Below are 12,306 nucleotides of genomic sequence, written 5' to 3'. Positions count from 1 at the left end.
AGACAACAGGGGAGATACTAACAAGGATACAAGAGTAAATTTTGCCTCTGACACCTACAGCAACACCAAACAGTAAAGACAGTCTAACTACCAGCTAGATAAACACAGAGCCTTACACAAATGACCTCTTTACCTCTGTTCCTTTTGCCCAGTGTATCATGTCTCGCTTTCAACCCAAAAAAGGGAACTAAAAGGTACTAAAAGTGTACTAAAGTGTACATTTAAATCTATGATTCATTTGTTTAGTTATTTTATATAGGTTCTTCAAATATCATTGCAGTAAACTTTTTATTGATATTAGTTAACTTGTGTATTTGTTAGAAATACAATTCCTTTTTCCATTATAGTGCTTTTCTACTTTTGTGAAATATCAGTTTTTTGTTTTTGTGTGTGTCAGTTTCTGCACTCTTTTACCCTGTTCATTGAACGATATATCTGTTCTTCCACAGTACCACACTGTCTTATACTATAGCTTTATGGCAAGTCTTAATATCCTCCAACTTTATTCTGTCTTCCCAAAATTGTTTTAGCTATTCTAATTTCTTTACCTTTCCATACACATTTTGGAATAAGCTTCTCTATATTGAAAAAAAACAAATGTTGGGAGTTGATGTTTTACAATGCTGAGTCTTCCAATCTATGAAAGTAGTATGTCTCTCCACTTATTTAGGTCTTGTTTGGTTCCTTTCATTATAATTATCTTGCTTTTATCACACTAAAATTTACATCCAAAATATTTCAATTTGGGGGAACTGTTGTGTATGACCTTGTTTTTAGTTTTTGTTTCAAGTTGTTCATTGTTAGTATTTGGAAATATGATTCATGTTTGTATATTGCTCTTGTATCCTTAGACTTTGATAAAGTAATATATCATCATTTATTAAGAGTTTTCTTGCAGATTCCTTGATATTTTCTATATAGGCAATCATGTCATCCATCAATATTAATGGTAATATTTCTTCTTTTCTAACCTGTATGTCTTCATTTCCATTTCTTGTCATACTGCACTGGTTAGGACCTACAGTCCTAAGTTGAAAAGAAGATGAGAAAGGACCTTCTGGCCTCATTTTGGAACTTAGGAGAAAAGCATTAATTCTTTCACCATTAAGCATGATGTTAGCTTTTAGTTTTTTGTAGGTGTTCTTTATTAGGTTGAGGTTGTGAGCTTCTATTCTTAGTCTGCTAAAAATTTTTAACATAAGTCATGTTGAATTTTGCCAAATGCTTTTTCCGCCTTAATTGATGTGACCATTTTTGTTTTCTCCTTTAAATTGTTAATATAGTGGATTACACTGATAATTTTTGAGTATTGAACCAGCCTTACGTTTCTGGAAAAAATTCTTCTTGGTTATAGTGTTTTATTATTTCCTTCCTTCTTCATGGTTCTGTTTTATTTCGCCCTTTCTAGAGAGGTTTCTTTATGTGAAAGTGTATATTATTGATTTTAGACCTTTGTTTTTTCAAATATAAGCATTCAATGCCATTTAATTTTCCACTAGCAATGCTTTATCAGGATCTTATCACATTTTATATATTTTATTTTTATATTAATTCAGTTCTATGCCATTTTAAATTTTCCTCAGAACTTCCTCTTTAATCAATTTAAAAATGTTCATTTTTTGTTGTTGTTGTTGAGACAGAGTCTCGCTCTGTTGCCCAGGCTGGAGTGCAGTGGCGCGATCTTGGCTCACTGCAAGCTCCGCCTCCTAGGTTTAAGTGATTCTCCTACCTCAGCCTCCCAAGTAGCTGGGATTACAGGTGCGTGGCACCATGCCTGCCTAATTTTTGTATTTTTAGTCGAGACGTGGTTTCTCCATGTTGGCCAGGCTGTTCTCAGACTCCTGACTTGGTGATCCACCTGCCTTGGCCTCCCAAAGTGCTGGGATTACAGTCGTGAGCCACCGTGTCCAGCCTAAAAATGTACATTTTAATTTCCAAGTGTTTGCACGTGTTCTTCTTATCATTTTCATTTTATATACTTTAAAGTTTATACTGTGAACATATTCAAGTAAAATTCAATTATGTTTTTATGTTTGTTTAGTTATTTTATATAGGTTCTTCAAATATCATTGCAGTAAACTTTTTCAAATATTTTATGTAGTGGTTCTCAGTGTCTTGCATCAATAAGGAATGCCCTGAAAATATGATCGCCCCGTACTCCCCCACCCTGCCCGCCCTGAGGTTACTGGAGATGTGTTTATCAGGAGAAGCTCATAGAGACAGGAATCATATGAAATTTCTTTCTGGTGTTTTGTTTTGTTTTGTTTTGTTTTGAGACAGAGTTTTGCTCTTGTCTCGCTTAGGCTCGGGTGCAATGACACGATCTCGGCTCACCACAACCTCCGCCTCCGAGGTTCAAGTGGTTCTCCTGCCTCAGCCTCCTGAGTAGCTAGCTGGGATTACAGGCATCCGCTACCATGCTTGGCTAATTTTGTATTTTTAGTAGAGACGGGATTTCACCATATTGATCAGGCTGGTCTCGAACCCCCAACCTCAGTTGATCTGCCCACTTCGGCCTCTCAAAGTGCTGGGATTACAGGCGTGAGCCACTGCGCCCAGCTGAATCATGTGAACTTTCTAAGTCCCCAGGGCACATAGCCTTCTGGGCCAGCATATAGACATCTGGCAGGGATCCAGGGTGCAGGAGTTAGATGCAATCCTTGAGCTCTAGTACCTTTATACTGCATGATCACAGAAGATCAGACCATGTGTGGGCAGGGACTAGGACCAGCACTGTGATGGGTAGGGCCCAGGCCCAGCCCTTCTCCATCAAATGAGCCCTCAAGGTGAGGGGAGCACCAGCCTTTCCTCTGCTGTGGTCAGGGCTGAAGTTTATGCTTCCGGTTGTAGGGGCTGAGTCACTCAGCAGCACTCACTCAGCTTTGGCCTGAAGCCTGATTTTGTAAATAAAATGTTAATGGAGGAGATCAGATGCCTACAGTGTCATATTGCTGGAGATGTGAATAACCGATGAAGATCAACATATTTTGGTTCATTTAGATGATTGACTTAACAGAGAGCTTCCATACCCTCTCAAGGCCTGCATTTTAATCTATTTAACGTTTTTTTTATGCCAGGGTGTGACATTTTCTTTGTTATAGAGAAATTCTTTTTAAAAAAAGAATGCACAGGGAGTTAATATGAAATATTGTGTCCTCACCAAGTGAAGGCCAAAAGATTTCATTACAGGATGTACAAAGGAAGCCTCTGTGTAACTTACATAGGAACAAGTGGTGGAAGCATCCAGTTACTGCAAAGCATGGCGCCAACAGGCGGATCTCAGCAGAGTCTGCACGTGGGCAGGGAGCTCCATTTTCTCACTGTGGAGGGGAGTGACTGTTCTGCCTTTGTTCCATTACATTAAAATTGTCATTTGAATTTTATGAGGTCCCTACATTTGTTGATCTGCAAGTTTCTTTCGGTTTCATTGTTGCCAGATATCTATATGCCTACATTCTTTATATCTAGTTTTCAGGTTACATATAATTAATACATATAATATTTAATAAAAAATTAAACTATATTATATATATTATAAAATATATAGACACATGAGCAGAGGCAGAGCAACAAGAATAAGGTTTTAATACACACAATCAGGAGAGAGAAGGGCCCATCAAAGTAAATGGGCAAGGGGAAGACGGGCACCTGTAAAGAGCAGCGGGCATCCTGCCAGTTCAAAGAAGAGAGACCTGGCTGGGGACTCGGGTCAGCCAGATTAACAGTCAAGCCGGGGAGGGCACAGCTGATTATGACTAGCTGGCTGCTGCTTCTGCCCACAGGGGAGTGTCTCAAATACACTGTGGTTCTGATTGGGCTCATCAGTCCCACACCCTCCAACACACACACACAGACACACACACACAGGCACACACACAGACATACACACACTTTGAGGTTTTGGGCCTCTGGCTTCTATAAGGAGAGAGCAGCTTAAATTTAACTTCAAGGGACTGAGCCCCTTCCTCCAGGAGGAATGTCCATTCATGGGGACCATATGTGGAGGGAGACTTGCTTCTTATTTGTTCCCCATCGTACCACCTGTGTGTACCAGTGGGCCTCAGGTGCTCTTTCTGAATGAGAACCCTAATTGTGTCCAGTCGCAGGAGTTGTGGTGCCGTCCCTACCATCTGTTCTGGGGGAGGATGTTGCAGAGGTGCGGCTCCCTAAACTGGAGGTGCCTGGAGGAGCCCTGATGGGAAGGCTCGGAAAAACAGGGGCACTGGGGACACAGGCTTTTCATTGCTGCCCATCAGGGGGCCCCAAGTGTGGGCCGAGGGGTGGGGCTGGAGAATATGAATGTAGCCAGGCAGACGGAGGCCGATGTCTTTCCAGGGTGCCTCTACTGTGCATTGAATTTGGGAAATTAAGAGACTGCTCACTCTGGAGCTTGGTGAAGATCTGAAAGCCACAGCGTTAGTAGCGGGAGTCATGTCCATAGCAAAGAGCTGAGGGCCTAAAGGGGGCTGCAAGGTCAGGTGGTCAGATGCCCTTGCTGTGATGGTGGAAATGGCTGCTGTGGAATTCAACAGCTGATGGGTGATAGCAGGGATCCCAGTGGAAGGGGCTGGAAGAGGAGTAGGGGAAGAAAGAGGAGGAGAGGAATGCACACATATGGGTGTAGGAGGCTACCTTCTGAAGGGAGGCTGGAAGGAGAAAGATGCGGGGCTAGGAGGTATTGGGCAGGGGTGAGAGGTCAGAGGCACTGAAACTGTAGCTGAATGAGAGCAGCCTCCTTTCTCATAAGGCCGAACCCCCCAAATGGGGGTAAGGTCAGCAGGAGGAGCCAGGGGGAGAGTTAGGAATTATGGCTATCAAATTTTACTCAATTCTTGGTGTGGGCAAAGGTGGAGGGACAGGCAGGGTGAGGGACCCAGCAGCCACGTGGGTCAAGTCAGAGGTAGGAGGAGGAGCCGGGATCTGTGAAGTGTAGGTGGCCAAGGGTAGGGAGTCTCAGCAGGTGTGGAGACAGCAGGGGCAGGCTGGGTGGCACTGCAGTTTCCCATGTCTTACTATTTTTTTTTTGAGACGGAATCTCGCTTTGTCGCCAAGCTGGAGTGCAGTGGTGCAATCTCGGCTCACTGCAACCTCCGCCTCCCAGGTTCAAGCCATTCTTCTGCCTCAGCCTCCCAAGTAACTGGGACTACAGGCGCCCGCCGCCACGCCCGGCTAATTTTTGCATTTTCAGTGGAGAAGGTGTTTCACTGTGTTGTCCAGGACCGTCTCTATCTGTCTGTTTTCTTGTTGTCGTTTTTTATTATTTTTTATTTTTTAATTAAAAAGTAAACTTGAGCTGGGTGTGGTGGCTCAAGCCTGTAATCCCAGCACTTTGGGAGACCGAGGTGGGCAGATCACAAGGTCAGGAGTTTGAGACTAGCCTGACCAACATGGTGAAACTGCGTCTCTACTAAAAGTACAAAAAAAAAAAAAAATTAGCCTGGCATGGTGGTGTGTGCCCACAATCCCAGCTACTCAGGAGGCTAAGGCAAGAGAATCGCTTGAACACCGGTGGCGGAGCTTGCAGTGAGCCGTGATCACGCCACTGTACTCCAGCCCCGGCGACAGAGTGAGACTCCGTCTAAAAATAAATAAATAAATAAATAAATAAATGTAAACTTTAATGTCGAAAATGCAAACTTGGGGAAGGCAGAAATATCACACACAAGGATGTCACTTCACACTTGGAGGGTTGCACAGCAGCAGGGGCAGAGAGGCTCCCCACTTCCCAGACGGTGGTGTGGGTGGGCAGAGCCGCTCCTCACCTCCCAGACGGGTTGGTGGCCAGGCAGAGCCGCTCCTCACCTCCCAGACGGGTTGGTGGCCAGGCAGAGATGCTCCTCACTTCCTATACAGTGGGGTTGGTGGGGGTGGCGCTGGGCAGAGGTGCTCCTCACCTCCCAGACTGTGAGGTCGCCAAGCAGAGACCCTCCTGACTTCCCATACAGTGGGGTCGGGGGGTGACGCTGGGCAGAGGCGCTCCTCACCTCCCAGATTGTGAGGTTGCCAAGCAGAGACCCTCCTGACTTCCCATACAGTGGGGTGGGGGGGTGGTGCTAGGCAGAGCCGCTCCTCACCTCCCAGACGGGTTGGTGGCCAAGCAGAGACCCTCCTCACTTCCCATACAGTGGGGTCGGGGGGTGGCGCTGGGCAGAGGCGCTCCTCACCTCCCAGACGAGTTGGTGGCCAGGCAGAGGTGCTCCTCACCTCCCAGATTGTCAGACGGCCAAGCAGAGATGCTCCTCACTTCCCATACAGTGGGGTGGGGGGGTGGCGCTGGGCAGAGCCGCTCCTCACCTCCCAGACCCAGCAGTGGCCGGGCAGAGGCCCTCCTCACTTCCCAGACTGTGAGGCGGCCAGGCAGAGGCGCTCCTTACTTCCCAGATGGTACAGGGACCAGGCAGAGATGCTCCTCAGGTCTTGATCTCTTGACCTCGTGATCCACCGCCTCGGCCTCCCAAAGTGCTGGATTACAGGCGTGAGCCACGGCGCCTGCGCTGCCGTATCTTCTTTCTCCTCCCAAGCGGCTGTTTTCGTCTCCTGGATTTTGATGTTCTACTTAACACCCCCATGTTCTTATCCATGTTGCCCAGCTGGAGGCGTCCTTCCCTTTGGGAAGCCTGACCCAGCTCTAACAGTGCCTCAGGAGACAGGCAGGGAAGCTTAGCGGGTGGGGGCAGCTCGTCTCTATCCCACCTCAGTTGCAGGGGAGGGGTCGGTGGCAGCGGCAGCGGTGACCTTGACAGCTTTCTTTTGCGGGACTCGTGGCCGGCAGCTCTGAGTGGAGAAGAGCTACTTGATCCTAGAGCTGGAGGATCTTTGCGCTGCATGTCCTTCCCCCGCATAAGCAACGCTGGAGAGCTGGGCAGGTGGTCTTTACCTAGCACCTTCAAGGCCGCCTTCTTTGGCCACAGGGAGCAGCCCGGAACTGGGGCAGGGAGCACTGCTGGAACTCGGGCAGGGAGCACTGCTGGAACTCGGGCAGGGAGCACTGTTGGAACTGGGGCAGGGAGCACTGTTGGAGCTGGGTCAGGCTCCCCAAAGGGAAGGATGCCTCCAGCAGGGCTGTGTGAGCTGGAGACTCCATGGCCCTTGGAGTAGAAACTCACTGCATGCACCTGGGCCTTGTCACTCTGGTTCTTTTTTGTCAAGCTCTTGAGATGGACATTTCCCTCCAAGGGCCTGGGACTGCACCAGGAGGAAGTGAGGTTTCCCTGAGTCTCCAGGGGCCTAGAGGTGGAAGCTGCTTCCTCATTGCTACGGGGGCCCCTTTTCTCATCCTCCTGCCCCTGGGTCTCTACCTGATCCACTTCCATTGGTTCTTCGGGCTCTTCTTCTGTCTTCGGGAGCCTGGCTGGGATCACCTGCTCATCTAATGAAGGCAGTTGGAGGTTAAACTTGCATCTGAGAGGAGGGATCCTCACGGTGCTGGGGTGTCCGAACATCATGGAGTTGCGAGCAGACAGCACGGGTTTCTTCCTTGAGGGTGGGCTCCAGACCACAGGAGGCGGGACCCTCCGTGGGGTGCCTCTGTTCTGAGGGAGAAGACACAGCCTCGTAGGGGCGCCGTCCCACTTGGCTGGAAAAGAAGGCCCAGGATGTCGCTGAGGGTAGAAGAGGAATCGGGAACAGCCCAGGGTTCCAGGGGCAGGCATAGGTGCAGGAGCCGCAGGGTGAGCCCAGCCAGCTGGGAAGGCCTCACAGACAAGACGAGCACGATGCCAATGGTGTGGCCAGAACCTGCGCTGGAACCAGGAACAAAATACGTTTAGACGAGCACGTTGCCGACGGCCTCGCCGGGACCTGCGGCGGAACCAGGAACAAAATATGCTTAGCGAGTTGCCCATTTTGAGCAAGTTGTGCGCGGACGAAACTAGGGGTCAGAAGTGGAGAGGATACTCCTAAGTCACCCACTTCTCTGTGGCTGGGTGCGCACTGGGCACCTGGGAGCTTATGACATCACAATAGGACTGGTGACAGAGCCAGGGTGTGGAGGAGTGTGCAGGTGCCCAGTGAGGGCGCCTACAAGAGGAGTCAAAGGGCAAAGGATGAGGCCCCTCCACCGGTCCAGCTGGACTCTCTAGCCTCAGGGACGTCCTGCTCCTGGGGGCAGGTGTGTGGCCCTGGATGGGCCACCCTGTAGGGCTGTGGGCATTGTGGGGCTGATCCGCCAGAGTCCTTCCTGCCTGGCGCCTGACCCAGGCACTGGCTGACACATAATGGCCCTGTCTTGGCCCTATACGTCGGTTTACAGGGCCAGAACCTGGAAGCAGAGCGCAGGACGAGCCAGATCCCGCCAGGCTCCCCCCGAGGACCTGTCCAGTGCCTCTGCGCCGCCTGGAGCCAGGCCCGCCTTCTCCATGGCTGCCGTGGCCTTGAGGACCTCCAGCCTCGCTGCACAGGTTTCCAAGGAGAGGACACGGTGCCCTGACCTGACTGGATGCTGCCTCTTACCGCATAGCCCGCTGGCAGGCAGGGCCTCCACTTCTTTTTACAAATTTGTCTGAGATCATTACTCAGGTCATTCAGGTGGTCATGGCCCAGCCAGGCTTTGGACCCGAGCTGTGCTATTCCACAGCTGGCACTCTGGCCTGTGTGCCTCATGATCATGGATACAGCACGTATTCTTATTTATTCCTGTAGTCCTGGGGTACTTCGCACCGTGGCATATCTGTAATAAGCACATGCACAACTAGAAGGAGGTCTTCACTTCAACATATAAGTTGACCATGGCCCACTCTGGGCTCCAGTCCTCTACAAAGATGTAGGGCAGGGACTACCAGTTGTCAGCACAGCACCATCCCACATTGCTCTTCTAATGGAGCCTTTCAACCCAGATGTTCTTTCTCGTCTGATGGGAAGGATCCAGCTATGTAAAGATTATGTTCTAGATCAGCTTTGGTCTATCCTAAAAGAAATTTGCCAGTGGATTATTCCATATAGATAAAAGTCAGTTTCTCTGGTCTTCCTGGAATGTGTCTAGAAAGCAAGTACTTTATTTATTTACAAGTTAATTGTGGATCAAGTTAATTGACCTCGTGATCCACCTGCCTTAGCCTCCCAAAGTGCTGGACTACAGGCGTGAGCACTGTATTGGCGTGAGCACTGTATTGGTTTAAAATGTGACCAACATAATTTGGTCATTGTGAGCATGCCAGCTCGGTCCACTCTTCCCCACACATTATGATATCCTAAATATAACTCTAGATTTTCTTATGCCCTAGAGAAGGACATACTCTTGGGTGTCTGGACTAGGGAAACATGTATGAAAAACCATTCGGCCACTCTATATCTGAAGTTACTTCTGTCATTTTGTTAATTATTTTCTGGTTGTTTTGTAGATCTTTTGTTTCTTCTTTTATTGTTTCCTTTATGGTTTGGTGAGTTTCTGTACTGATAAGCTTTGATTCCTTTATTTCATTGACATATCTGGTGGTATAATTTTTTTCTCTTTGGTTACTCTGGAGCTTACATTTAAAAATTTATAGTTATGATAGGCTATTTAAAGCTGATAAAAAGTTTTGATCACACACAAACATGCTATATTCCCCCCACATCCCCTGTCAATGCACAAAATTTGTACTTTTTTGGTTTAATTTATATTGTTCTGTATTGGGCATTTATTAAGAACTCATTGTGGATATAAATATCTTTGACTATTTTGATGTTTTAATGGGTTACCAAGTCTGAATTTCTGAAGATAGTTATACTAGGGATGAATTCAATGTAATTCATGAATTATTCATGACTTTCTAGATGGGTTAATGAATGTTTCTTTTAGCCCCTCAGGACGAGATCTCTGAATCAGTGGGGAGCTTCATGAGGGACGTCAGGGGGAGTTGGGAGGATGCTGATGGAAGTGGGGAGGCCTGCGGTCGTCCTGCACTTGTTTGTCTAAAAGTGATGAGAAGGCTTCACCCAAATGCAGGAGCCATGACCCTGACCCATCACTGCCCCATGTTACAGGAGACAGGACTTGACCGTCCTCCCACAAGTCAGAGCTATTGTTAATCAAGGTGACAGTGCAAGACGTGTTCCCACTCCTGACTCCACCCAATTGCTGTAAATAGAGCCCCTGAGTGTGTTAGCTTGTTCTGAAACTGGGAGACAGTTTAGCAAATGTTTCATCACATTCAAGGTTTGCTGAAAATACTGACACATTCCCCATCTAATGAGGAGTCAGTACCACTAAGTCAAGGGCATTAGCCCTGCTCCCCTCGTAAGTAAGTACTGATCCTGTAGAAATGGAATCATTTTTAAACTAAGAAAAAAGATAAGATGGGACATGATGGTGTGATGAGTATCCCCGTTGCTGCTTTGGGCAAATGTGGGCTGGCATGGGGGTTTCAGTTTCTCTATCAGGACAAGGAAACCCTCATGAATGACACAAGCAGGGCCAGGTACAGGTCATCAGCATGGCTCCAAGGCTGTCTTTCAGTGACTGACGTTTTAAGGCAAACGTTCATTCATGTGTGCTTCAACTCCAGTTTGCCAGCAGAACACAGTCGATGATCAGTCCGTTAGAAGTCGAGAAAGTTATTTTCTTGCTAATAGTCAAGAAAGTGCTTTTTGACATGCTTGTGCTTCTGAGAGAATGCAAAAGAAGGTGGGGAAGAACACAAGCTTCCTAGATGGGTCACTGGCTGGCAAGATTGGATTTTAGCCGGATAAGGTGTTCATGGTTGACCTATTACAGCACATCACGCATATATGGGTTTCAATAACCAAGGATAAACAGGGCAGAATGCAATGATGAGGAGAACTCGTTTAGCTGAGAAACCCTCAGGCACAGGGGTTTTTTAATCATACATCAAACCGTAGCAGAGAGCTTAGCAGAGGCAGCGTGTTAGCATGGCTCCAGGTCATGTTTATGGTCCTGTGTCCCTAACTTGTCCATCTCTGCTCTGTCCTAAGACCTCAGGTGACCAGCTCTCCCCAGGTCTCAAGGGCCTGTCACATGACATATTACTTTCCTGTGTTTTCTGACAATTCTATCTAAAATCTTCAGTGATCTATCTCAAGGTAAGACCCCAACCAGGGTGTTTCAATGATATAGGGGCACTCTTAGGTTACAAAACACCTTTAAGAAGAATAGTAGTGGCTCTATGCTGGGGACCGGGGATTGTATACTAAGCATCACTGAGTTATCCCCTTTAATCTTCAGAGTACTCACATTTTAAATTTCCCTTTTGCAGGTGAGGAAATGGGAGTTCTACAAGTTTAAGTGCCTTGCCCAAAGTTGCATGGCTGTTAAGAAGCTGAACCATGATTGAAACCCAGAACTCTTCCATTTCAAAATCAGTGGCCTTAATTACTCTACATTTGTTTATTTGATTGTTGTCTGTCTCTGCCTGTCAACTATTGTGCTCACAAGATATAAGATAAATAGCCAACATCAACTGCTGATATATACCCATGGAAAATGAATCATTCTACTAAAAAGACGCATGCCCACATATGTTCATCACAGCACTATTCTCAATAGCAGACATAGAATCAACCCAGGTGCCAATCAACAGTGGACTGGATAAAGAAACTGTGGTACACATACACCATGGAACACTACGCAGCCATAAAAAAGAACAAAATCATGTCCTTTCCAGCAACATGAATGCAGCTGGAAACCATTATCTTAAGCAAACTAATGCAGAAACGGAAAATAAAAATGACATGTTCTCACTAATAAGTGGGAGCTAAACAATGAGCATTCATGAACATAAAAATTGGAACAATAGACATTGAGGAATACAAGAGGGAGAAGGAGGGAGGGGGGAAGGGTTGAAATAAAACTAACTGTCTATTGAGTACTATGCTCACTGTCTGGGTGACAGATTCATTCATATTCCAAACCTCAGCATCATACAATATGCCCCTGTAGCAAACCTGCGCATGTACTCCTGACTGTAAAGTAAACGTTGAAAAATGAAAACAAAAGAAAAAAGAAAGAAAGAAAAAAAAGGGATCAGATGGTCCTTGATCAGACCTGCCCTGATTCCTAGAGGGCGGCACATCCCTGGCGTGTGCCCCGACTGCCCTTGGGCTCCCGTTAGAGCCTCGCCAGTGCGGCACTTGCACGTGGTTTGTTCCAGGCTTTGCTCTGCCTTCTGCTTGTTCACTTGGGAACAGGAGCTCCATGGGAAGGGAGTGTGAGTATTCGCTTCACTTTTATGTCCCCAAACCCAGCACAGCACGACCTAATAAAATGTGCTTAATACATACTTGTTGAAAGTGTAAATATGAAAAAAAAATTTAAATATGTGAATTATGAAACTTTTAAAATGTAATATAAAAGGAATGAAACCAAATCTC

At 46.9% G+C, this 12,306-nt stretch overlaps 1 pseudogene; it reads right to left on the bottom strand.

Annotated features, from left to right (window-relative positions):
* Positions 1 to 6,467: 6,467 nt before the first annotated feature.
* Positions 6,468 to 7,844, bottom strand: LOC100428605 (putative UPF0607 protein ENSP00000383144 pseudogene; annotated as a pseudogene).
* Between the last annotated feature and the right edge of the window lie 4,462 nt (positions 7,845 to 12,306).

This window comes from Macaca mulatta, chromosome 15, assembly GCF_049350105.2.
Source record: "Macaca mulatta isolate MMU2019108-1 chromosome 15, T2T-MMU8v2.0, whole genome shotgun sequence".
NCBI lineage: Eukaryota > Metazoa > Chordata > Mammalia > Primates > Cercopithecidae > Macaca > Macaca mulatta.
Note: the sequence above shows the minus strand (reverse complement) of the source record. Positions and strands in the feature narration are given on the sequence as shown.